Source organism: Molothrus ater, chromosome 8, assembly GCF_012460135.2.
Source record: "Molothrus ater isolate BHLD 08-10-18 breed brown headed cowbird chromosome 8, BPBGC_Mater_1.1, whole genome shotgun sequence".
NCBI classification, from domain to species: Eukaryota; Metazoa; Chordata; class Aves; order Passeriformes; family Icteridae; genus Molothrus; species Molothrus ater.
This window is the reverse complement of record NC_050485.2, coordinates 26,282,364-26,307,508: the sequence shown is the minus strand read 5'-3', so window position 1 is coordinate 26,307,508 and position 25,145 is coordinate 26,282,364. Positions and strand designations below refer to the sequence as shown.

At 43.6% G+C, this 25,145-nt stretch overlaps 1 protein-coding gene across 2 annotated transcripts in view; it reads right to left on the bottom strand.

The window, feature by feature from the left end:
• SHOC2 (SHOC2 leucine rich repeat scaffold protein) overlaps positions 1-14,030 on the bottom strand; it is a 62,862-nt gene extending 48,832 nt beyond the window's left edge. The window contains exons 1-2 of one of the 2 annotated variants that reach the window (XM_036385560.2): positions 13,930-14,027; positions 13,058-13,208 (exon numbers count right to left, since the gene is read on the bottom strand). The gene's annotated coding sequence lies outside the window, so the exon portion shown is untranslated. Of the gene's footprint in view, positions 1-13,057; positions 13,209-13,929 lie in introns of both variants that reach the window. The other variant, XM_036385561.2, reaches the window with a different exon arrangement.
• Positions 14,031-25,145: the final 11,115 nt, after the last annotated feature.

Sequence of the window (25,145 nt, the reverse complement as noted above, 5' to 3'; positions counted from 1 at the left end):
AGTAGAAAGCAGCAGCAGTGCTAATCTGAAAAACCTCATGGAAAAAAAATTAGATGCAATCTGAATAAAACAACATTGTATAAATATTGCAACAACACCTTTTACCTCACCACTTTCCAAAAAATTAAAAAGGTAATGGAAATCTGAAAAAATGGATGAATAAGTAGGCTAGCTTAGAGCTACACTAAAGTTCACATCACTATCCTTACAAAATGAAAATAAAAATTGTACTATATGCCTATTTATACTGAGTGACACTTTTGCACCTTACTGGCCTTTGTTTCAGAAAGAAAGCAGATGTCATAAATGTCTAGATAATTCAGCAAGAAATTGTCTGTTTGTGAACATTTAAAATGTAACCTTTACAGCAGCTCAGGTACAACAGTGTCTCACCAGGCCTGCTGGTCTGCAGATATTTGTGCCTTGCAGAATCTGTTCCCATTAAACAGATGGACCAGAGGACTGCACTGAACTTTACAAGCTGAGAACAGGTGATTCCCTGCACTGGGATTGCCCACATCTGCTCCTCTCTGACCTGCACAGAGGTGAGGATGCTCTCAGCTCCTTGCAGAGTGACCCTGACCCAACCCCCAACTAACAGGTTAACAAAAGTGATGGAGCCTTAATTTTGTACTAATGCACAGGGCAGGAGAGGAGTATTTCAACCACTTAAGTGACATTCATGAGTTGCAGGGGTTGAACTGACTCAGATTAAAAGACAGTGAGTCCTTTTCAAACCAAGTGTAATCCAAAAAGTATTAGACATATGCTCAAAGCACTCAGAAAAAATATACAGCCTCACAAACTGACTTGAAGGACTGAACAAATTTTAGTATGACAATATGCTCCAGAACAATATGTTCAAAATAAGGGTACTATATATATGAACAGTATGAGAATACTAAGAACATATCTGAGGACGTGAGAACAGAGCTCCTGAACAGAAAGAACAAGAAACTGAAACACTGTAGAAACACTGTACCTGAAACTCAAAAAACAAATAAATAAAAATCAGTTTAACAAAGAAGTTGATTAACTAATTTTAACTAATACTTGCCACCTGCTTGTTCCTTTCTCACTCAACCATTCTCAAAATAGTGAGGAAGGAAGAAAAAAATCTCAGGAATGACACTTCAATAAAAACATAAAAGAGAGCAAATACCAGTAAGGGTAAAAGAGAGATGAAAACCACCAGCATGTGCCTGAAGTGAGACAGGAGCACTGGGTACAGGCTGCAAGGAAGTCTGACAATGTACAGGAATAACCAAAGAGCAGTAGCAGACGCACAGTCAGGACATCAGAAGTGGCTAAGCAGCATGTGTGGAGCAGGACCTGAACTGCTGTGAGCCCTGCAACAGGGCACAGCCAGTGCCAGAGCTGCTCCTCCATCCCACCACAAGCCTTGCTCCATGCCTCCCTTTGCTGCAAGGCAAGAAACATCCAGTTACATGCACAATTTGATTCCTGTCTGGGGCTGAAGGACCAGCACGTGTCTGAGGAAACCTCCTCCCCACCAGCCCCCAGCTCCCGTGATTCTTGGGCATAGGGGTGTGCAAACAGGGGCAGCTTCCCTCCCCCACAATTCCTCCTTCCTCCTCTCCTTCTTACATTCTCTGACAATAATTCTTCAAACAGGAGGTGGAGAAGTTGCAATCTGAAGAGCTGAATATCAGTGTGTACTGCACAAATTCCTACCAAACCAAAAGCTTCTGTAATTCTTACAGAGTAGCATAACTTGTCTGACAACTGTCAGTACTAGCTTAGTATTGAAGCACTCTTAAATGCTATAAATAAACAGGAATTAACAATTTTTTAAAAACAAATACACACATTAAATCACTTTAGATTAGATCAAGCATCCTATGGGGATCAAATTCAGACATGATGCAAAGAAGGAAATTTTCATTTTAAATGATTCTTGCTTTCTAAGGCTAAATTTGATCCATGCTTGTGAGGACTACCAGTTGGAAATATGACTGAGAGAAAAAGGTTTAACCACAGGCTCTGTTTTTGACACACTGTGTGCTGTCCTCTAACTCCTAAATTCCTCATGTCAGATCTGTGCAGATGATACTGGTTCACTGCTCATTTTTCTCAGAACCAACTTTTAGCTTATTTTGCAGAGCAAATAACACTACCACTAAATCCAGACCAGATGATCCCTGCCAACACTCAGACTCATCACTGTGGGCTGCATTACAGCATGATCTTACACAGCATCATCTTGTTCCTACTTCTAGCACTTATCAATAAATTATTATTTTGATTCAGGAGCTCTTCATCTCTCTCCAGAATAATGTGGTTTCTTCAATGGATGTTTCTATGGGTCCACTTCTTCTCATATTTATAAACACACCATAACTGCAAGAATCTGCTAGAAAATTGTCTATGCCCTTCATCCTTTAGCCATGCTACCATTATGTCTAGACAAGAGTACAAAGTGCTATCTAAGAAAAAATTCAGTGTCAAAGTATTTATTTCCCAAATAGCCCTTCCACCTGTCCTTTAGAAATAGGAAGCAAATCATTGCCCTGCAAGGCAGTTCTGGCCTGTGGACTGCTTCCAAGCCATGCTGCCCTGCATGCTCCAACACATTAGTCATGCCTGCATATACAATAAATGAAGTTGCTAATAGAGATACAAAAGGCTGACTGTTAAATAAAAAGGGAGATAACACAGCAAATCCAAATTAGGCTGAAAAAATACCATCTGTTCCAGTTAAAATTTCTTCCTCATCTGTATTATCATCAGGAGCTCTCCATTTGTTATTTATTATTTCTAGATACTGTTTCAAATATTAGGAGGTTTGCATAAAAGCCTCATTACTTAATTCACGTACCACTAGTTGTCAACAGAAGTACCAAAACAAAGTTGGGAGTGATCCACAAGTGACTGGTAAACTTTATAAAGTGCAAAGTAATTCTCTCCCCTACCTTTATGTGTGTGTGTGTGTGTGTGTGTGTGTATATATGTATGCATATATAATTATAATGGCATAATAACAACTATTGTCAGCATATCAGAGCACCTCATACTGAGAAGTGACCCTTAAGGCAAGTGACCCTTAAAGGCAAATGAAAAGCTTGACCTAAAAGAACCACTTCTTTTCACTGGTTAATTACTCTGCTCTGTGATCACCTGTTCAAGGTTTCATTTGTCACTGCTATTCAAGCTGGGATATTTTCTTTACATTTGGCTGTAATCACTAGGCAGTGGTAAAAGCTGCACATTAATAATGATACTAATAATCAAAACCAAGCAGTAGCCTTGGATGAAAAGTGCCCATGATCAGAGGAGGTCAGAAAAAGGGCCGTACAACCAGCCTCCCACATCTGACTGACAAGAGAACTTACAGTGCTCACTAGCTGGTAATTAAGAGTTTTGACAGCAAGGAAAATGAGAATCCAAATGAATCCTAAATGCTGTGATCCTGGACTAATCATCTCTGTAATGCATCAATAACTTTATTTTGGAGTAGCTACCTGAAAATCGGTCAAAAACTTGTGAAAAGATTATTTTCAGCATAATTAATTCTATTCTATTAATCAGGTTCTGCCCATTTACTTTTGGTAACTGAAGAGCAGCACATTTGTAGTGGATGAATATATACACACACCTGAAGTACTTCTGGAAGATCCATCAAAGCAGAACCCCACAAAAGAAAACTTGTTAATTAGTTCCTGAGTTCCTAGCTTCATTTACTAATAAACCAGGCTATACAACACTGAATTTGCATCAAAATCATAACTAAGATATATCCAGAGCTGTTATTGATCTCACCCTCCACTACTTGAGAAAGTTGCTTTACACAGGAAAGAAAACTTAGTCTTGGAAGGGATTTAAGCAGTCTCAGCAGTAATTTTACACTCTGCACCTAGAAAACTTGAAATTCAGTCCATGAGCTTTTACAGCCACATACAACCCAAGCAGAACTTTGCTCACGTGACAAGTCGTTGCTCTAGCACTGGAAAAGTGCATGAGAAAGTTCAAATCATTATTAATTTCTATTTAGAAAAAGTAATTTGAAAGTGGCACTCACATACAAACTTTCCGTGCTCTCTTCCCCTACTTTTATTAGAAAACTTTATACCTCCAGACTTGCAAACAGAGTCATTCAATGGTGGAAGCATAGCAGTGACTTGGAAAAAGTTCAGGCATGCACACATACCTGAATGTGTGCATTAAGATGAATGGAGGCAGGATACCTCACGTTACCTCAGGAAAAGGGAATACAGACAAGCAGCAGCAATGAGTACCTTTCATGCCCTCTACACCCTTCTGCCTTGCATTAACTTGTTTCTGTGTCACAAAATAAGACATTTACAGCCAGGATTAAAAAAAATTATTCTGGACCATTTCTTTTTGTCAGAAACTATTAATTATGTAGTTCAAAGATGAAGAGGGAGCAAAAATCACATAGTAAAAGTACAAAGCAATGTGAAAATCAGCAGAAGCAGCTCTCAAGGATACTTTTAGATTACCACGGTATGCAACTGATCAGCTTATATTAAATACTTCTAAAAGACAGACAGCAAGCTGGCCCAAAGAACCAACAGCATGCAAACTGTGAAAGTCTTCCTGCTAACATAAAGCAGGTTTAAGTGGAAAAAACAAAACAAACCAGTTTCAGTAGACACTGAAAATCACAGGACTGAAAGCTGTGACAAACACAGATTTCTCATTCCAAGACTTTACAGGTTGAGAACAACACAAAGATTTGCCTACAGAGACTGAGGGAGTAAGCCCATAGTTTATATACACCACAAGCTTTGAAGTTGAGAGCATCTTTCTTTTAGGATTCTTAATACAGAGGATCATTAAGAAATAAGAGTTCACATACAGATTACAACTACTTCAGGATCCTTTCAGGCCACTTGACTACTTGTTACCACACTGCACATTCAAAGATGACACATGCTACTCTCCGTGGTCCCCCCAGCCAACAAGATGTCACTGCAGCCATGGGTTTGTCCCCATTTGCCTTTCTCCACCTTCCACTTGGCTGGGAGGGGTGAGGAGTCTGGGGCTGGGATCCACTTCTGTTTCCCAACCTTGGTGTCTCCAAGCCACATCCTAGGACTGGGTTTCAGCTCCCACTGGCTCACAGGAGGGAAGGCAGAGCTATCCCACTGCCATTGCTGCTGGTCAAATTCTCCCCTATAATTTGTGCCTTAATTTCTCTAATGCAAAAGGGATAGCACACATCACATATAAAGGCAAGAAAGTTTGTTCACGACTATAAAAGGCTACAAGGTCTTTTTGATACTGCAGCAGCAAATTCAGAAATAACTGTGATTTTTCCAGGGCTTCTGAAGCAGAACACCTCACCAAAGGCAAAATGCACATCTTGAGATGTGAGCAGCTGCTCCAGAAGAGAAAAACTAGTTCCTTGTTCTCCTCTCTCTCTCTCTCTCTTTTATTTTTACACAACCTGATTTTGAGGAAAACATTTGGGTTTTCGTTACCACAGGAGGGCAGGAGCATGTAATGCTCCTGTCGATTTCTTCTTGGAGACAGCAGAACAAACAGTGGGAGCTGGAATGCAGAAAGAGCCAAGTCACAGACCCCGAGCGTGATGGAAACTCAGCCCTACCAGCGGAGTTAACTGCTTGCTAATGAAGGCGTATGCATCCCATCTGCTGACTGCACAAGAGCTGGAATGGTTTCAAAACCAGCCCAAGACAGACATACCATCAAATATGTGATATGAACGTTGTGATCCATTGTCAGAAGTTTACCCCATGGATTTTGGCAGGGGTGAGTACAGACCCAGACACACACACGGGCACTGAGGTGACAGGACACGAACAGTGCCCTTGTCACACGTTAACTGTCACTGCCCGGTGAGAACAGGAATCCTTCCAGAGGAATTTGTTTATTCATTAATTCTGATTTCAGGAGAAAGTTCTGGCTTGCACCCAGCAGCTAATTGGTTCAATAAACAGCATCTCAGTTTAGAAGAAGAAAACATGATACTACAGTGAGAACATGTAACTGAAACCTCGATAGCTGGGTATGACTTAGGGCTTCTCCAAAGAGCCACCCTGCAAAGAGATAAGTTTTAAAAGACAAGACAGGATACAGTCTAAATGCAAGAAACAACTACAAAGACTTATCTGAAGACTTCTTATGGGGAAAAGAGAAATTACTACTGTAAAAATGTCCCTAATGATGACCTAAAACATAGAAAATAAATTTATGGATGAAATCACAGGGGGAAAAAATCCATCTTGTTGTATTTAAATTCAGAATTACAACTCATAGGTATAATACTTTTGTTCCCTCCTAGCTAGGCCTGTCACACACAGTATGCTATAAAGACAGCTGCCAAACAATTTTTTTGAGTATTCCAAAAAGCAAATACATAGTCCATCGTGAAAAACAAATATGATTACCTGAAATCTGTGATCATATCTGCACACTGTCAGAGAGTCCAAAAGACCTGAACAGACTTACCAAAACAAAATCTGCTGCACTAAAACAAACTCCCAGGTATTTTCATTTGTGCTATTTACTAATACAAATTTCCCTTTTCATGAAATCTACAATTTTAAATTCAATAAAGCCCATGCAACTGCCAGTATTATAAAGTTCTCTTTAATAAGTAATATTTTTGGTTTTGTAAGTACTGAACAATAGCCATCAGATTTGAAGAACTATTAGAAAAGTAATTGTCACAATTTAACATATTAACAAGAACATTTGAGCTGAGGTTTCTTTTAACCCATACATCCCTTCAATAAGAAATTTGTGCAAATGACTCCAAATTATGCATATTATATATTCTTGGCTTTAGACCCTTTGATTGTACAGTCATTTCTCTAGATGTACCATTTTTAAAAGTCATGTACTCTAAGTGCTACATCAGAAGCAACAGCAAAATGGGATTTCAGGGTAAATCCTTCATATTCTGCTATGATCAGCATTTTGCAGGACTACACAGATGAATTCTCTGTTAGCCCTCCACTTCCTTGTTTAGGAGGCCACTTTTTGCACTATTTCTTTTTATAAAGATCTATTTTTGACTGCAGTGGACTTTTGTTTACATATTAAGCCACCTGATGCCTCCAGGAGACGTACAGTTTGCTCGTGAAGTCATTTTCTCTCTGCTACACACAGTAACTCCATGTAACCACACACTTCTAAACAGGAGCTGGTATTTGCAGCAATCTGCAAAAGACTCCTGGCTGTGTAGTTATCCCTTGGAATTAAAAGAAATGCATAGTTCTGCTTTTCTGCAGCAGAGGGGGAAGGGGAATATAACAAAGCACAAAACTCCAACACCACAAATTCAGAAACACAACTTCTCATCTAATGAAGAGAATAATGATTGCTCAATTTTTTCTTTGCCTTGGTCAGCTGCAGGTTGATTGTGGGATTGGGGGGGGGGGGTGTTGAGTTGGAGAGAAGCAGTGAGAGAGATTACAAGGTGTTCTTTTTTTAATGAGGATGGAATGATGGTCCATCATTCATTTGAGGTCTAACACAAACAAAAAAGGAAGACTGAAGCTAAGAGTCTGAACCTTTCCATAGCACAATGCACTTTACTCAGCACCTGCTGTTGCATTGAACACAGAGCTTTAGCTAATTATCTATAGATTTACTACAACCTTCACTACTGTGCAATATAAGCTTTAAGTTGTGACACACTGAATAGGTTTCTTTTGTTTATAAAAGACAAGTCTATGCAACAGTTAAGAAATAGTAAAAAAGAGCTTTTGTTTTTTTTGCTCTGAGCCTTTTGACACAACATGAGTATTTCCTCCCAGGACAATTCTCAATAACCACGATTAATGCTGTGTATTACAAAACAGATAACTTTCAGCATCAAACAAATTTACAACAGTCAGGAATCTTATTATATAGGAGACTGGACAGTTCACATGCTACAATTACACAGACCACCATTACTGGCAGTCACAGGACAGAAGCCTCATAACAAAGAGAAAGCAAAATCCCCTATTTTCCAAGATTTAAATGGCTGGGGCACAGGCAAGAGAAAGGAAAAGAGAGAAATCTGACTCCCCACGATCATTGCTGCACCTCAGCTACAAACAAATATCGGGCCCTGGTTGTTTTGGCTGCCAGTCAGGTATTTCTTCATAAAAGTAATAAATATACTAACTTTTCTTCCCAGTCAAGACAACATGCCAGACCAATGGATTGTTCTGACCATTCAAACTGTCATGAAATAACTCCTCAATTTCTGATTTATTACTAATTCCTATTAGGATGGAGACATTGAAAACACAGATCTAAATGCAACTGCAAATCCTGAAGTGGTTTTGCCAGATTTCTTGATGTACTAAACCAACATTATCTGTAATATCTAATAGATAATTAAAATCCATATATATCTGTACATTAAGCATAGATGCACTACAGCTTAGTGTTCACAGGTATTGGGGTTTCAAGATTACTTTTATGCTTTCACATAACATTATTTAACCTTGCATTTTCATGTCCATCACTATATAGTTATTCTAAACTTCTAATAGACACAATTTTTTGACAGGTTAAGTGTTAAAAGTACTGTATTATAGTAATACATACGTTGTGTGCAGCACTACACAGAATACTTCTGTGTAGAAGTAAGAGAATCGTCCATCATCATATAGAAGTCCTAAGTAAATTTAGGATTCCTGCAATGCTATCACTTACTGTTTCAGAAGACAGTTTCTGTCATTTTAATTCTTACAATAAGCTCATTCTCCATATCCTTAACCTGAATAACTCATACTGCTTTAATATGTGCAAACAAGTGGAAGAGTGACAAGCTACTAACATCAGATATATTTAAAAAACCCCTAACATTTGATTTAAACATACCTTTCTTGCTGCAGTTTTCATACATTAAAACACAGAAGACAGAGTGAAGCCTAGGATTAAAACAAATTAGCCAAAAAATAGAAATACTAGTTTCATGTACTACCATTCCCAAAATCTGACACATTGCATTAATAAAAAGTGCAATTTTTGTGGCTTCTGTAGCCACAAGAAAAGCTGCATTCTCTGATGATATTAGAAAGTCTCTGTGCATCTATTATTCACTAAGAGTCAAGTACGTGATACCAATCACTGTTCTGTTTAACCACTCTGTAAAGCAAACTTTTGACAGACAGGTGATGGCAATCTGCCACCAGTTCCCAAAAAGAGTGTCTGCTTTCAGTCACATCCCTGTATCGACACTTTCAGTAAGTCAACAAATGTTTCAGCACCAAAACAACGGTGGCACAACGTTTCACATTCCTTGTGTAGGAAATATTCTCACAGACCTCCATAGGATTTCTGGAATTAATGCAAAACAAAACCTCAAGCAAACATGTTTTGCAACCCCAAATATAGTGAGTTTAGAAATAGTTGGTGAAAAACTGCTAAAGCTTGAATTTTTTTTCCCTCCAAGTGCATGTATCAACCTGTGGGCTGAAAGGAGTGGGAGACTAGAACATAGCTAAGTTAAAATTGCACCTCATCACAAACAAGCCTCACTATTTAATAGGGATGCACTTCAGAACCCCTCTCCAAAGCAATACCAACCACGAACAAGATCTGTGCTAGAGAAAGAACCTATTTTAAAGCCCAGCAGTCAAAGCAGTGAGTGAATTGAGATGTGCTGCAATATTTATGCAGCCATTATAATGCAAATGCGGAAGGTATTAGAAAGGCTATTTGCATTGGTGCACAGCCCCTTCAGTCAGCACAATGCCGACAGAAAGAACAATTAGGATGCATGCATAACAAAAAGCCTCCGACCACAGGGTAGGCAGCTCCACTGAACCGGATACAATATCTACGGGATCAACAGGGCTCCATGGAAATACTGCCTGCTGGATCGCACCGCACCTCTGGCTCACACTCAGAATATGAAGCGTCCCTGGGCACAAAAGCACGCAGACGATTAGCACAGCAAAGGTGAGGGCAAGCTACAACCAACTCCACGCGAGCACCAGCCTCACGTCTCACAAGCCAGCGGCTGGGCTGGAGCACGGCTCGGTCCCCAGGGCTGCTCCTCCCGGCAAAACCCCCCACCACCAACACACAGCAGCAAACTTTCAACTTGGCTCAAAAATAGCACAGAAAAATCGGGGACGTACTTTCCTGTGGCAAAAAAAAAAAAAAAAAAGTGCTCTCCAGCACTGGTTGAGACAGAAAGGGAGGCAGGCGTGCAAACCAGGGTCCAATGCACATCCACTCTGAGAACAAACTACGCTTTTGTAGAGAAAGCAAAAAGCAAACTAATAGACTCAAGTATTTACCTTTTTTTTCTAGCATGTACACCTTAATGGTAAAACAATACTAAAACAACCAAGTATACAGGCAAGCCAGATTGTTTTAAAAAGTTCTTTCACCGTGCATCCTAGTATTTATCTACACCAATTCACAGCCTCTTCATATATCCTCACAGCAGTCAGCATGTCTGCAATTATATGATGGGCTCTGTTCTCTCATTTCTCTTGTAGAGCAATACAGATAAAGCACCTCTTAAACTGCGACAATCTTAAAACTGTCTAAAATCACCGCACGGCAGAAACTCACTTTTTTAAATGAAATTATAAACTGTCCATAATTTCTATACAAAAGATACATTACCTGGAGGTCAACGATGGGGAAAAAATCTTAGTAATTAAAATTCCCTTTTCATCCAGAGACCTGGATATCCTGAAAATGCCTTTATTGAACCAAATTTGATGTTGGAGAATTCCCAGATTTATAATAGTACGTGATGGTGTATTTTGCAACAGAGTCAAGGCAAAACAATGCAGCAAAAAACAAGCGAATTAAGGTCAATAGCTAATACAGCAAACATTAACTTGCTTATTATATCAACCTGTTACATTTTATCCATTTTGTAACACAGCAAGACCACTGTATCGAACAGACTAGACTATGTCGGCCAGTACAGTTTCCACGAAAACGAGAGTTCTTTTTATCTGTATCATCAGTTGTAACTGGCTTTTTAATCTTCTCTACTGCATCCTCCCCAGCCCTCTCACACACACACAAACCCACCAAAAAGCGAGAGGCAGAAACATCTCCTCTGAGATGCAGTTGCATGCAGTAAAAATAAATACAAGGTATTACGACAACAGAGCGAAAAGCAAGCCTCACTTCAATTAAAAGAGCATCCACTGAAAAATAAAACCAAAAGCAATGAGCCTTGAAGCGTTCTGGGTGGGAGATGTCACTGGCCACGCTGAACTGGAGGGTACGGTGGGCTGGACATGAGGACATGGCACCAGCTTTTCCTGTACCCAGGAACAGCACAGATATCCCAAATCCAGGTGCTGGGGAGGGCAGGGGCAAGGTGGGCACCAGGGACAGCTTTCCCAGAGGCTGTGGTGGGACACGGGAAGGGACAACCCTGCCTTCCCCTCCCACACACAGAAGTTTTCATCTTTCCTCAGACACGAAGGAGAATCTGCTCCTAGAGAGACATGGCTCCTTCTAGCACCCACCCAAATTCTCCACAGTGGTGTTTTGGAACTACTGAGGTCTCTTGAGGCAGTTTTATTTCCTTGCTACCATACTAAACCTTCCCAAAACAGAGCTTTGTTATTTATTGCGCTTCCTCAGCCTTGTGAAGAAGGGATCACAGAATGTGATCCTTATTTCAAACAGGCAGAAGATACTTTGACAGCCCTAATTCAATTACCATGCATGAGCACCGTGCCCGCACACAAGCATCTACATCCACCTATTTCACGGGTGCTGGACACAGCTGCCGGCTCGGGGTGACAAGCCAGGACTGCCACACACACGCTGCTCCAGCAGAAACATGCTTTTCTAGAAAGCCACAGCCAAGTGACAATCAATCCAAGGGTTTCCTGAAAGGCACACGCACAGCAGCGATCTTCCGAGCAATTAATCTCTGTGCACGGGCTAACGGCGCAGGGAGACAGCTGGAGAAAATATTCCTCGTCTGAAGGAATCCCTTCAATCACACAAAATTCCTGGAGGAGAATACACCCATCAGTGCGATTAAAGTGTCAACATAACAAAGGAACGCCCCTCCCAGCACCTCCTGCCTTACAGATATGCCACGCTGGAAAGGAAAAACTACACCAGGAAAAACTACACCGGGAACAGCAGCTACTCACAACCAGAACTGCTCATGGATCCTCCCTTGCCATCACCACAAACAAAAAATGCTGAGGATTGTTTCTAGAAAGAGCACACAGAGGGACGTGGAAGAAGACAGCATCCTCTTTGAGGATCCCTGAGTATTCCTCAAAGGAAAGCTGTGGACACAAGGAGAGCTTTGTCTGGAATCATCTTTGTGTATTACAAGGTTACATATAAAATTAGTTTTGCCTAATATACATGCTCTGCCTTGCCACATGTACAGAAATGCTGATGGCCGACAAACAGCCTAAAATTAAAGGAACACGGCTTCAAATTAGGAAAATTATCTCCCATTTTACTCATCCAGAGCAAGGAATAATTACATAGAAAACAAAATAGTGAAATCCAAAACATTCAAGGGGAATTAAGATGATAAGGGTGTTACTAAAATTAAAATGTATGCACAGTACCGTAATAACAAATTCATAAGATACTGTAAATCTTTCCCAAAACCAGATTAAGTTTATATCAAGATCACCATACAACATATGCCTAAAATATGGCTGTAAATAAGCGTGATTTAATTTGACCACCACCTACTTTAAGCCCTTGATTTCATAAACAGAAGTATATAATAATGATTAGTAATTAAAAAAAAAATAAAAACAACAAACCAACACACACAGTTTAGGAGGTAAAAAGAACAATATATAAGGTCAAACAAGCAAACAAGAAACAGTAGAAAATTAAGACCCTGAAAGTGATTACCAAAACCATCAGTCTAAAAAATCCCCACCAAGTACTGCAGCAACGACAATACACACAAATACAACTCCTTGATCGTTAGTATTCTGCCTCAAAAGTCTGCACATGTGCAGAACTCAATGCTTCCACAGTCCCATCTCAAAAACACAACTTAAAAGATTACCAGTACTATTTCAGCACTTCACAATTGTTTTCTCACACACGGTGACGTTTAATTCCATGTCCATACCTGCTCCTAAATAGGATGGACAAGTGAAGCAGCAACACAGTTTCACCAAACTTCAGTTCTGCTGAATTGCTGTGCAGCTCACGCCCAGTCGCAATTTTAGTCAAGGCGGCCGTTCACCTTACTAAGGTTACTACAGCTTTTGGAGCATTTCCTAGGGAAAGACACGAACAACCCGGTGAAGACGCCTTCTACAGCCACAAATATACGCGGGAAGCTGTCACACCGCTTTTCTCTGTCACACCTCTCTGTTTTAAATACCGGGAAAATCACCTGGCTAGACAGGAAGGCGACGACTTTTGAAACGAGGTTCTGTCTCTGAGGCTCCATCAGAACTGCCACAATAAATACATGGGGTGAAACAGGAAAAGAGCCTCACGCCTGTGCGAGAGGGTGGGGGACGCAGTGACACGGGCAGCGCTAATCATTACCCGCACGCCGGTAATCATTACCCGGAGCGCCGCCGCCACTACACACACGCCAGTTCGCTTCAATTTCTCCGTGCCAGCTCCCGGCACCGAGAGCTGGCGGCGAGGAGGAGAGGTGAGGCTGTAAGACGGAGCTTCCTCCTTTCTTTTTGTTGTTATTGTTGTTGTTGTGGCGGTCGCTGCCATCGCCCGGCAGCCCCTCGGCCGAGCCCCGCGGGGGCGATGGCCGCCCCCGGCCCGGCCCGTTCCGCCCCACCTGCGCCGGGCCCCGCGGACCGGGCGGGGCAGCCCCGCCGGGGCGGGCACGGGCTCCCCGCCGGCCGCCCCGCCGCCCCCACCTGCGCCCCGGCCCTCCCCGCCTTTGTGCCCGCGGCCTCCCGCCGCCCCCGGCCACCGCCCGCTGTCAGCCGCCGCCCGGCCGAGCCCCCCGGCCCGCCCGCCCCGTACCGTGCGGCTCCGCCATCCTCCCGCGGCGCGCTCGGCACCCGCTCCGCGCCCGGCCCTGCCCTGCCGGCCACCGTCTGTGCGCACCGAGCCGTCACGGGACCGCCCGCCCACGGCCCTCCCGCGGCTCTCGGGGCGGGCCCGCCGAGCGCGGACACCGAGCGCTTCCAGGTTACGGCGGAAGCGCCGCGTTGCCCGTGGCGACGGCGGGAGCGGGGCCGTGAGGGGCCGTGAGGGCCGGAGCCCGGGCCGGCTCCCCGCGGGGCTCGGGCAGGGCTCCCCTGCGCTGTCCCATGGCGGTCCCTGGGTGGGTGCCCGGCCCCGCAGACCCCGCCGAAAGCTGCCGTCGGGCCAGCGCTGCCGGGATGCCCCCCGGTGCGGAGGGCAGCCCGTAACTCGGCCGGTGACCCAGTGCAGTTCATTGAAGTGTTACAGCAAACAGGAGGTGTTTTCCTGCCGTTCCAACAGCTGGATGGCGAGCTGGCCCCCAGCGCAGCCAGGATCGGGAATCCTGGAGGGATGGGTGCTGTGGAGCGGCTCTCCTCAGTGCTGGACGCTCAGGGCACAGCTCCTGCTGCAAGGTGCCTTTAGCTGCTGAGACACCGCCAAAGAAATGGACACGGGCACCGCGACAAGCCCGTGTCTCCTTTTGCGACAAAATCGGGACCATCCCCAGCTGGCAGCTACTGTAACCTCGGACCAATGCGCTGACTCCTCTTCCTGTAGCAGACAGCTCAGGCTAAGCCCAAGCAAGCTGCCCTCGCAAGGGATACCAGAGGGTGACAACCACACCTCTGTGTAGACAAATATACCCAAGTGTGACAGAGCACCTGCCATCAGTCGCCCTTTCATTTAGGATGGGCTTTAAAAGCAATTTCCTTGACGACTTGTTATAACAGATCTTTCAGTATTTTGCTGAGAAAGGTTTAGCTTTTTAATGCTAAGTTCTCAGGTGGTTGCAATCAGTTCCTCTTTGAAGCCTTGATGGATTCTGCACTGCAGTAGCATCTCAAATTTATAATTTCTAAATATGTTCAAATTAATAGGAGTCTAGTAATTGATCTCAGTACTTGCTAGTCTGGACTGGCTCACGTTGAGCTACTTCAGCAGAATCAAAACCATGAGTAAATTTGGGAGCCACGTCAGATAGTCAGATCTGAGTATCTGCTATTTCCATCAGATTTCTTACAACTTTTCTCAATCATCTGGGCTACTTTCAGTGAAACAAGGCTATTCACATTCAATTATCAAATACCAAAATTCTGCCAATTGCCTTTGTGTGAGTCTTTGGCAAACCAGACAGTTCAATGTGGTTATGTGGGCTTTTACTAATAAATGCTGGACAATATTAAAAGCAGAATTGGATTTTTAGCATATTGGGTCACAAGACAGAAACCAGTTGAAATTTCCTAGTGACAATATTTCTTAGACTGACTGGATGTTTATTTGCTGTTATTAATCAGTAAGACTCCATTGTGGACTGTGCAGGATCCTCTACAAGACATGGAAATACACACTTTGCCTTGAGAGCTTGGAGTCTGAAAAAAATGTTTCTTGTGTGACTTAATTGAACACAGCCATTTGCATTAAAAGACTGTAGTGTTGTAGGGAGGATCTGAATGTTTTGTCATGAACCTTTATATTTCTTAGGGCCTTTGTGTGCAAAGTGTCACTGCCCAGTTGCCTCAGCACTGAAATATTTACCAAGGATATATGCTACATGTACTCTGGTTCTGTTAGAGACTCTACTTCTGCTTCCACTCACTTTGCTTTAAAAAAATATTATATGAAATCTAAAGAAATGTTCCTTTATACTCAAAACCTCTGATTTGTTCTGAAAAGCTGATATAAAGCAGAGCAGGACAATTGTCACAAGAGATAAATCAGCCAAGAAATTTACACTGCTAACTCCACCCTTCTGCTGCAAATCCTTAAATGTGTCATATGAGATTAGACTGATACTATGAAAATACTTGTGCCTGCAATCAGAACTAACAGTCATTTTTGCAAAGGCAGAATTCATGCATGAAAGATTTCTTTTTAATCTGCCCAAATGGAGTAGGTAATTTTGTACCCTCCTCCTGGATGCTCAGCACCAACCTACTCCCAGTCTCCATCAGCAATGTTTGTCCTCAGATCTCATTGGCACAGACCTGTCCCAGAGCAGAGGGTGAATATAAGAGTCCACAATCCTTACAAGCATTAGTGAAGGGTCTCTCAGGATCAGGAGACTGTTGTCCCAGAAACCCCACTGGACTGTACAAGCACCTTGAACCTTGCCATCCACACTGAAACAAGCAGGAGGAGAAATATAATTAAAGAGCATTTCATAATTCATGGTTCTGAATTAAGGTTTCACTGGCAATTTTGTTTGGACATTGCCTAACTTTTAAAGGCTTGGCTTTGCAACATTCATAATGTTCCTGTAACACCTGTAGCATTTCCTGTGCTCCTGAAAAGGACAGCTGTTGGTGCAGGATCATGCAGCATCACAGCACCTCCATGGGCCATCAGCTGTGTCCCCACCCTTGTGTGTCCAGCACAGACTTCTACCCCTTTTACTGACAGAGAAACAGCAGCAGTGGCTGTTATCCTCCATCCAGACCAGCAGCAGAGGGGGATGAGTGTTGGAATTTGGATTATTCAGTGGATTCATAATACCATTCCTAAGGCTATTTAGTATTTACACAGTTGTCTCAAGCATGTTTCTACAAAACAGTGTGATTTATTAGGAGCTAGCTCTTACACAATGAACTAAAATAAAGCAATTAATTAGTTAAGCTTGCTTAAGCCGACCACAAGATCAATCTAGCAACTTCAGAATCATCTTTGATCGAATTCAGATACCTCTGATATATAGTCCCACTTGCCTTTTCTTAATTTAGTGGCTGCCAGACTAATGAATTGACCCTTTCTCCCTCAGTCATGTGGCCTTTTCACTACCTCCTCCCAGCTGTAAAATTTTTGTCATCCAACTGCCCGAAAGCCTGCTCTCCTCCCCCAGGCAGGCAGCTGCTGCTGCCTCAGCCAAGGACACTCAGCTCCAGTGGTTCCTGTGCTGCTGCTGGGGCAGACAGCACAAGAGGCAAATTCTTTGCTGGCTGAGCCAACATGAAGCCCAGCCTCAGGGAAACTCTGTTCTACTTCCAGCTCTGCAAGTCAGGATGTCCCAGCAGGCAGAGCCCGTGGTGCCCCTCTCCACCCACACCCCCTGCTCAGCCCCGAGTGGGGCTGCTTCCCACAGCTCTCCCCTGCTACTCCGTTCCCTCCCTGCTGCCTGTGCCCCACCTCCACTCTCAGACCTGGATCACCTGTTTCTTCCCCAGACTGCCCCTCCTTTCCTAATCTCCAACAGGGCCTCCAACTTTGGTTCCCCATGCCAGGCCCTAGTCCAGTCTCTTGTCTGGTTCTTCATGTCACTATGAACTATGCCTATCCCCCTGACTTTCCACTCTCTTCCTTCTTCTTTCTTGGTACTGAAGTTCTGCTGTGTCTTCTGTCTGTCAGTTCCTTGCCAACCAGTCTCAACATAAAACTCTAATTCCCAGATGTTCTTTCTTTCTGTATCTCAGTCTCCCACTATCATGTCTCAGATCTCAAAATTTCACACTAGATTTTGCCTTCCTCTCATCTACACCTCAATCTATGTAGACATTCCTGTCACATCCTATTCCTTTCCCTTGAATTGTCAGTTTACCAGAAGTTTGGCTTCAGTCTCTCGGCCAAGGGTTGCAAGGGGTTTAGTTATTCTGAGGGATAGAAGCATGTTTTGAAGGCTGATGGCACAACAAATCCCACTTAATTTTGTGAGCACCATGCCCATCATGGAAATAGTGAATGCCTTTGTCATTCTTTTCTGTCTTCCCCTCAAATGGCACCTTGGCTCCACTGCCTTTATTATGAGTAGACAAAAACTGGGAAGGCTGGACCACTTGGCAGAAGGGGAGAGAGGAAGGCACAGAAACCAAACCTGGAAGATGCCCATGGAAAGTCAGAGCCCTTGTCAATGTCTGGAAGCTGATCCTCAGTGCACTGGCTGACACCAAGCTCTGTCCCATTGAAATTGGACTCTAATCTCCCAGAGCAAAAGCTTCTGCTTGGGGCAGGATGCCTTTACAATACAAAGAAGGATGCAAAGAAGGGGAACCTCAAAATGTGGTTCTCTGATGAAGGACTACAGTACAATAAGATGTTGCTATTTTTACTGTCACTTCCTTTTATATATTCAGAGCCAGGTCTGCTTACTTGAGTGACAAGAAGTTATTTTTCTTTTTTCTCCAACTGTTTTTACAAGCAAATGTATGATAAATGGACAGAGTATCTATGTCCTCAAACACAAGCAGCACGATTTAGGATTTTAGAACTACCATATAAAAACTAATTCTGGTCCTACCAGCTTCTACTTTCAACTCATTAGCCACCTATCCATGTCTGTTAGCAATTTTTAAAAAAGGCTTCCTTGGTCTTACAAGAACTCTTCTAGGTGGCAAGACAGGACATATCAGCACTGAAGCAGCACATCCAGAATGTCATGCATGAAGTTATTTTCTTATTTACCTGTATGAACAGAAACTTTTTGCACTATGTGCTGTGTCCTAACTGCCAGCAGTTCTTCAGTTTGTTCAGAGCAAGGGAAAACTACAAATCCAGCAGGCTATCAAGCAAGCTAATCTTCAATTATACAAACGGAGAGTCAACCAGTTCAAACAATTTATCTTTCAAAGTCAACACAACAAACAACAGAAACAAGCAAGAGCTTTTTCATTCACAACAGACAATTAACTGTATTTTTTAGTGTAGCTATTCTAGAAAGGATAGTAACAGCTGTTAGAAACTCCTATTTTCCTCGGCAGTGAAAGATAGGGCAAATTAAAGGCTTCAGTTGCCTGTACTTTGAAAGAGGAGAAAGGCCAGAATGAAAACTCAGTTAAACTGAAACAGATGCTGATTATTCCAGCTCCAGTCAGGACAACCATGAAGAAACCAACCTTTCTTGATTTAATTTTCCTTTCTGGTACTTGCAAATCCATTTCTGACATCCCAGGGTAACTCAAAAGGACAAAACAGGATCCAACAGGACTTCCTGTGCTCTGGTAGACAAGCTTTCTTAGCTTTGGTCTGCAGCACCTGAATTTCAGTAGGTAGTGTGCCTTCCAAGGACTAACCACATCCAGGTCTAGTATAACTCCCACAACTAAGGGGCAAGAGGGGATGAGTGTTCTCAAAAGTGAGTTTAAATCTACAGAAGTTGAGCTTCCTCTGTAGTCAGTAAGATAAGCCCAGTGCTTAGGCACTCTGAATCACATTCTGAAGAAATCACTTTTTCCATTGACCTCACGCAGACCCTGGGGAGCTGAGCTTTCCAAGGGAAAAGCCACTTCCTCCCCAGGAAAGTGCATTCAAGTCTAAGTGGCCCTGGGTTCACCAGCTTTTCACATGGCTCACGAGCTGCTGGAGTGCTGTAGGTCTGTGCCTGCAGGTGGTACAAGGCATCTCCTACCATTGTACCTGTTTCCCTTGGCTCTCATGGCAGCCTTCTAAAAGAGGCTGGCACCAGTACTGTGGTGTGGCTCAGATTTCATTTGCACTGCATGTTGTTTCATGCCTTCAGAGATCCCTGCAGATTAGTACCAGGCTGACTGGAATGGCACGGTGCGCAGGAATGCGAGGGCAGCCCAAGCTTTTCTCTGCTCAGCTTCATAAAAGGGCACATCCTGACTCCATTCCACATAAAAGAGGGAGCAGGCTTCCACCTCCCTGCTGTCCTCTCTGATCTTCTTGCTCTCAGCAGCCACAAGAGTGGCAGAGTAGCTCCTCCTTCTGAGACAGAGCCTGACCACAGCCAGTTCTTTACTGTATCATTTCAGCTGATAAAGGTGTGAAGCTGAAGGAAGGAGGCTCCCGCAGTAGCCAAGAAAGAGGAAAGGTCTCTGGCAGTGGTGGCTCCAGGAAGGCAGAACAACTTTATTACAGGCTTTTTTGAGATTGCTGTAAACACCTCACCTGTGTCCTAAAAGTGGCTGGGAGTGGCAGCACGTCAATGCTGAGCTGTGTGAAACAGCTGCCCCTGCCCAGGCACGTATCACTGCCAGCAGGTTAACCCAGGCCACAGGCACAAGCAGTTTTCCTTGGGATTACAGCTTGTCACTGCTGCCAGCCCTGCTGCCTGAAATGTGGAAGAAGATGAAGATCAGCTGAATAGGGGAGTCTCCGGGAAGACAAACAAACACAACCCTCATTCGCATCCTCACAATCAGAAAAATATCCCTCAAGAGTGACCCAGGAAGAGGAAGTTGAGTTTGAATAAAATATTTGCCTGTTGGTCTTAATAGCTGCAGCTCTATTATTTTCTCTTCCTCTTCAGAATGCCAGCAGGGATTGAGTGCTGGAGGCAGAGATGTATTTCCTGAAGGGTGACAAACAGCAATAAAGCCTAAAGTCAGTTCCACACTGAAATTCTTGCATAAATTGCTCCTTCTTGAAGAAAAGAGATGGCTGAAAAATAAAATCAGAAAGCAGCATGAAATAAGTAATCCTACAGTTCAGTTACAGGAAGTGAAAAGAACAACCCCAAAAATCAGTCAAGGAACACACCTGTAAAGGGGGGTTTCAGCTGAGGATTTCTAAATAAAACCCTGAAAACTAAATCATTCAGGTGCAGATAGATCTTCCAAAAGGACATCATTAAACTCCTTCTGCCCAGAGCCATGAAAACCAGAGCACAGTGCCAGCAACCCTAACATTTACTATTATTGTCATAGTGCACCAGAGCCTTGATCTTTGTGTGGGGGGCTGTACAAGAAGAGTGTTCTGATTCAGAGGCTGAAAGCCAAGTGTAAGACCAGAAAAATGACACATATTTGTCACAGGCACAGGGAGCATGAGAGAAGAAAAGCAGCCAGAGAGTTGCCAGGGTTTTTTATAGGCCATACAGACAAGGAGTGTCAGAGAGAGCTCAGAAAGATTATTTTTCCAACACACATTATTAAGAGCCTGGTAGCAAGGACGGGAAGAAGCACAGAGATGTTTGAAATGGCAGCAGGTAGGCAGTGGAACTGGTCATCACAAGCTGATCTTGGGAAAAGAGCTGATATCCCAGTAATACTCTGGAAGAGATGAACAGGGATGGGCTGGGGAAAGATGGGTCTTGAAGAGGAAGGAGCAGCAAAGAGAGAAGGGCTAAGAACAGTCCTGCATTGTGAGGACAAGGGCTTGGTTATCCAAGAGTTTTCTTTCCCTCTCTTGTTTCCCAAGGGGAGGAGCGGTGTTTCAAGGGAGAATAATACAATCATTTCATTGTGTTTAGAGATTTATGGTTTGACTTTACCATGTGTTAAAATATTGATTCTCTTTCTAACATATGCTTGAGATATTGACAATGGTTTTTTTTCTCTACAGAAGACTGACTTCTGCAAACAAAAGGTGGGACTTGACGGTAGGATGCGGCGAGGATGGGTAAAAACAAAGTGATGTAAGAGAAGCACAAGTCTCGAATTTCTTCCACTCAATTAAATGAAGATAGCAAGAGAGACACAGAGCAGTGTGTGGTGCTGAGAAGCTGGAATAATTAAACAATAATCTGACAGACGGTGCACTTACGGGCAATTACAGCAAGCCTCTGCTGGCACTCCAGGGCACAGGGCCAAAGACTTAAGGGATTCAAACCACACAAGTAGAGCAGTAACCTCCTAGAAATGCCAGTGTAGAACATTTGGCTTAGGAGCCCAGAATGGGACTTAGATGGAGCCAGGTCTCTGCATTTACCAGGTGTTAGCAGGAAGAGCAGCCTGTCAAAAAGCTGTGTCTGTGTCCCTTGGATAATGCATTTCCAGGCACGTCTCCTTGCCTTTTGCATACAGCTTGAAGATCTGCATCAAACTGCCCCAAACAACAAACTTAAAATAAGTATATTCAGAAAGCTCAGCTAAAAAAAATCATTTGTCTGTCAACTTCCTTTCAAAAACAAGGACTGGGTTAAACACCAAGCAATCAAGCTTGAGGCTCTGAAGGCATTTGGGATTCCCACAGGGAGCCATGCCAGGCTTTCTGTTCCTTGCCTTACCCCACCCAGTAAACCCAAACCACCTTCCTCCTCCTCCTCTCTCTGAAGCTGAGCTCTGTGTCCCAGGGTACCACTCAGCAGCTTCAGGGACAACTGCATGAAATCTGCAGGTGTATTTCTGAAAGCACTGGGATGCATTGTTTACCAAATACTGCCACACTACATTTCTGATCTCATCAGCACATAGAGAGGTGAAACAAGCTCTAGAATTTGAGAAAAGAAGAACAGAGAGAGAGATCCAAGTGGAAAGCAAACACAGATCAGGTGCTGTTAAAAGTTTCTTAAACTGTCACCAAAGTATTTACTTAAACTCAGAACAGAAAGTCAGCTTCAAGATGGGTAGTTCTCATCAAAGTGGCTTTATTTTTAAACATCCCATGTCTGGAGCTGCATGATTATACAGGACTCTGAACCAAATTTTTGCTTTTAAAAGTAAGAACTTGATTCCAGACTTTCTTGTCGTATGGAAAACATGAACTTGAAAGGCTTAAAAAGCAGAAGGAAAATAAAAAGCATTTTAAATGTATAAAGACAAAGCCCAAGCCTCATAAACAAATGGGACTGGCAACATTGCTTCACCTAAATGCTTTTTTCTTCTACTTAGTAGGAGATGTTTCTCAAGACTTGAAATAAGTGTTGTTTTGTATCTGCAGGGCTTTCAGCAAGTGGCTGCCAAATTACGAAACCCTCTGGATTCCAGCAATGCACATCTCTGCTGTCTGCTGCACTCAGAGTATCTGGGAACAGGAGGAGGAAAACAAGCTTATCATTTATAAAATTATTGCTGGTTTTGTGGCTGTGAGGCTCTCTGCAGTGCACAAGAATAACTTGTTTGTGACATCAGTAAAATAAGGATGTGCCACCTAGAGCACGTTGTCCTCTCCATGGATACCACGCTCAGGCTTTCTCAAATAACACCAGGCTTCATCCCAAGGTCGAGTCTCAGGACTCTGGGAAGCTTCATGTCATGGGGACACAACTTGAGACCTGGGCACAAGGACAGTCTTGTTCTGACTTCTTCAGCCCTGTGGAATGGCACCAAGATAATGCACTGACTCAGCACAGTTCCACTGCAAGTGCACGGTGCTTTTCCCAGATGGAAGGGTTTTGGCAAAAGCTTCCCAGCTGTTCCTGGGAACTGGAAAGGCCTGTGAGAGAAATGAATGGGTGCTTGAGCACATGTCAACCCCAGAGGCCAAAAAGGTCAAAAAATGGGGTATAACTATGAATAAATACCAGCCTTACTCAAAACTAAACCCAGTCCTGTTTTTAAGGCACTTTGAAAAGTAGGATATTAAGCTGCATGCCCATGCCTCCTTCCTCTCTCTCATCTAGACTTCCCAGTCATGAAGGTGGTAACTATGATTTTTTTTTCCCAGGAAAGGAAAAAAGGAAGGAGCTGTCTTAAAAAAAAACTTACTAGAAACTGTTGAAAACAACCTCCACAATCACGCCTGTCCCAGTGCTATCAGCTTCCTAGATAGGCTGCCAAGCTGGCATTTGAGTAGCTAAGAAAATGGATCTAGTACAGGATGCCAGACTTCTCAGTCACTAAAATGCTCAAGCAACAAACTGAGCTGACCATTGTTTCTTATCACCAAGCAAACAAACCCTGTTGGCAGGAAAACTGCTTTTGGAAAGTGATTCCCTGCACAACTGAGATGGGCTCCAAATGCAAGTGTTCACATAATGCTGGACTCCAGGTGGCCTTGGCACTGTGAAGGACACTGGCAAAAAACCTGGCCTACAATTTTATTTCAGCATCTTGCTTTCAGCTCATTTCTGTTGCTCTGCAGGCCACATTTGCTACCACAGGAATAACTCCTGCTTTCACAGTGCAAAGTTTTCAGTCATAACTGGGTATCTTTTATGTTCATTTTTAGCCATAGCTATATCTAAGACACTGGATCGGTTCTTACAAACAAAATGACAAGCATCTACAAATAACTGATCTGCAAATTGCATGTACTGTTTGAAATCCCCTGGTCTAAAAACATCCATCATAAAGCAGTGTCTTGTCCTTTCCCTTCCAGGCAGAAAAAAATACTGACTGGCACATGGAAAAGCACATCAGACAAAGGAACTTTTCCCACTGAAATCAGTGGGAATGCTTCTGAGCACTTCAAAGGGTAGAGAAGGATGTCCCCAGCAAGCACAACCATTTCACAGCCTCACCAACGCTGATATTCTGACCTGAAAGTGGAATATGTGAGTAAGGAATATGTGAGCAGCCCAGGAGAGTTACCTTTGGCTACCAAGGAGGGAGGAGGAGCCCTGCTCCCAGGCTCTGTGGGCTCTGCTGGCCTCCAACCCAGCATCAGGAGAGGCTTCCAGCGAGGTGGAACCGGGTACCTGAGGGATTGTCAGCTTCCTCCTCTAGGTTGCCTAGAGGAAAAAGGAAATAGTTCTCGAACAATGCAGACAGAGGCTTTAAATAACTGTCAGAGAGGTACCACTTACTGGAAGTTAAAATTTTATCACTACTCTCCCAGCAAACCTTGGATCCCACAGCTGACAGGTCCCACCTGAGCTAGCAGAGGGAAGGAAGCACCCAGACAGCCACCACCAAGGCAAAATGGAAAACAACTATTAGCAAAGATCATTTTCCACCTGATTTTACTCATCCACGGCCATCCCTGTGCATAGAAGGAAGCCAGATCTCAATCCCAGCACACTGAATGGAGCCAGGTTAGCAGGATTACCAGCCTGAGCTGCCAATCCCCAGGCGCACAGGGTGTGCAGGGCACACAGGCAAGCTCATTAGCAAACTCTAAAATTACAACACATCCCGGCGTCGGGGCTCGCTGGGGCCCAGGACGGGTGAATCCCTCCCGGCCCCTCCCGGGTCACACGCGGCTCCCCGGGGGCTTTCCCAGGGAAGCTGCTCCCGGTGCAAAGATCCCGCAAAAGGCGGACCCTTGTGGGGGATCCCGTCAGGTTCGGCGGCATTTGAGCCCTCAGCGTTTAAAAAGACAGCGGCTTTTACTGCTGTTTACATGTCAAACAGCAGCGTGATTCACAGCGCGAATCCCGAGGCGCTGCCTGGAAACGAAAACCGGGACGCATACGCCCTGGCCACGCCCGTCTGCTGGACGGTGTTTGGTGGGGATTTTATTTACAGAATCAGAAAATAAACCATAAAAGCGCCTCAAAGCCT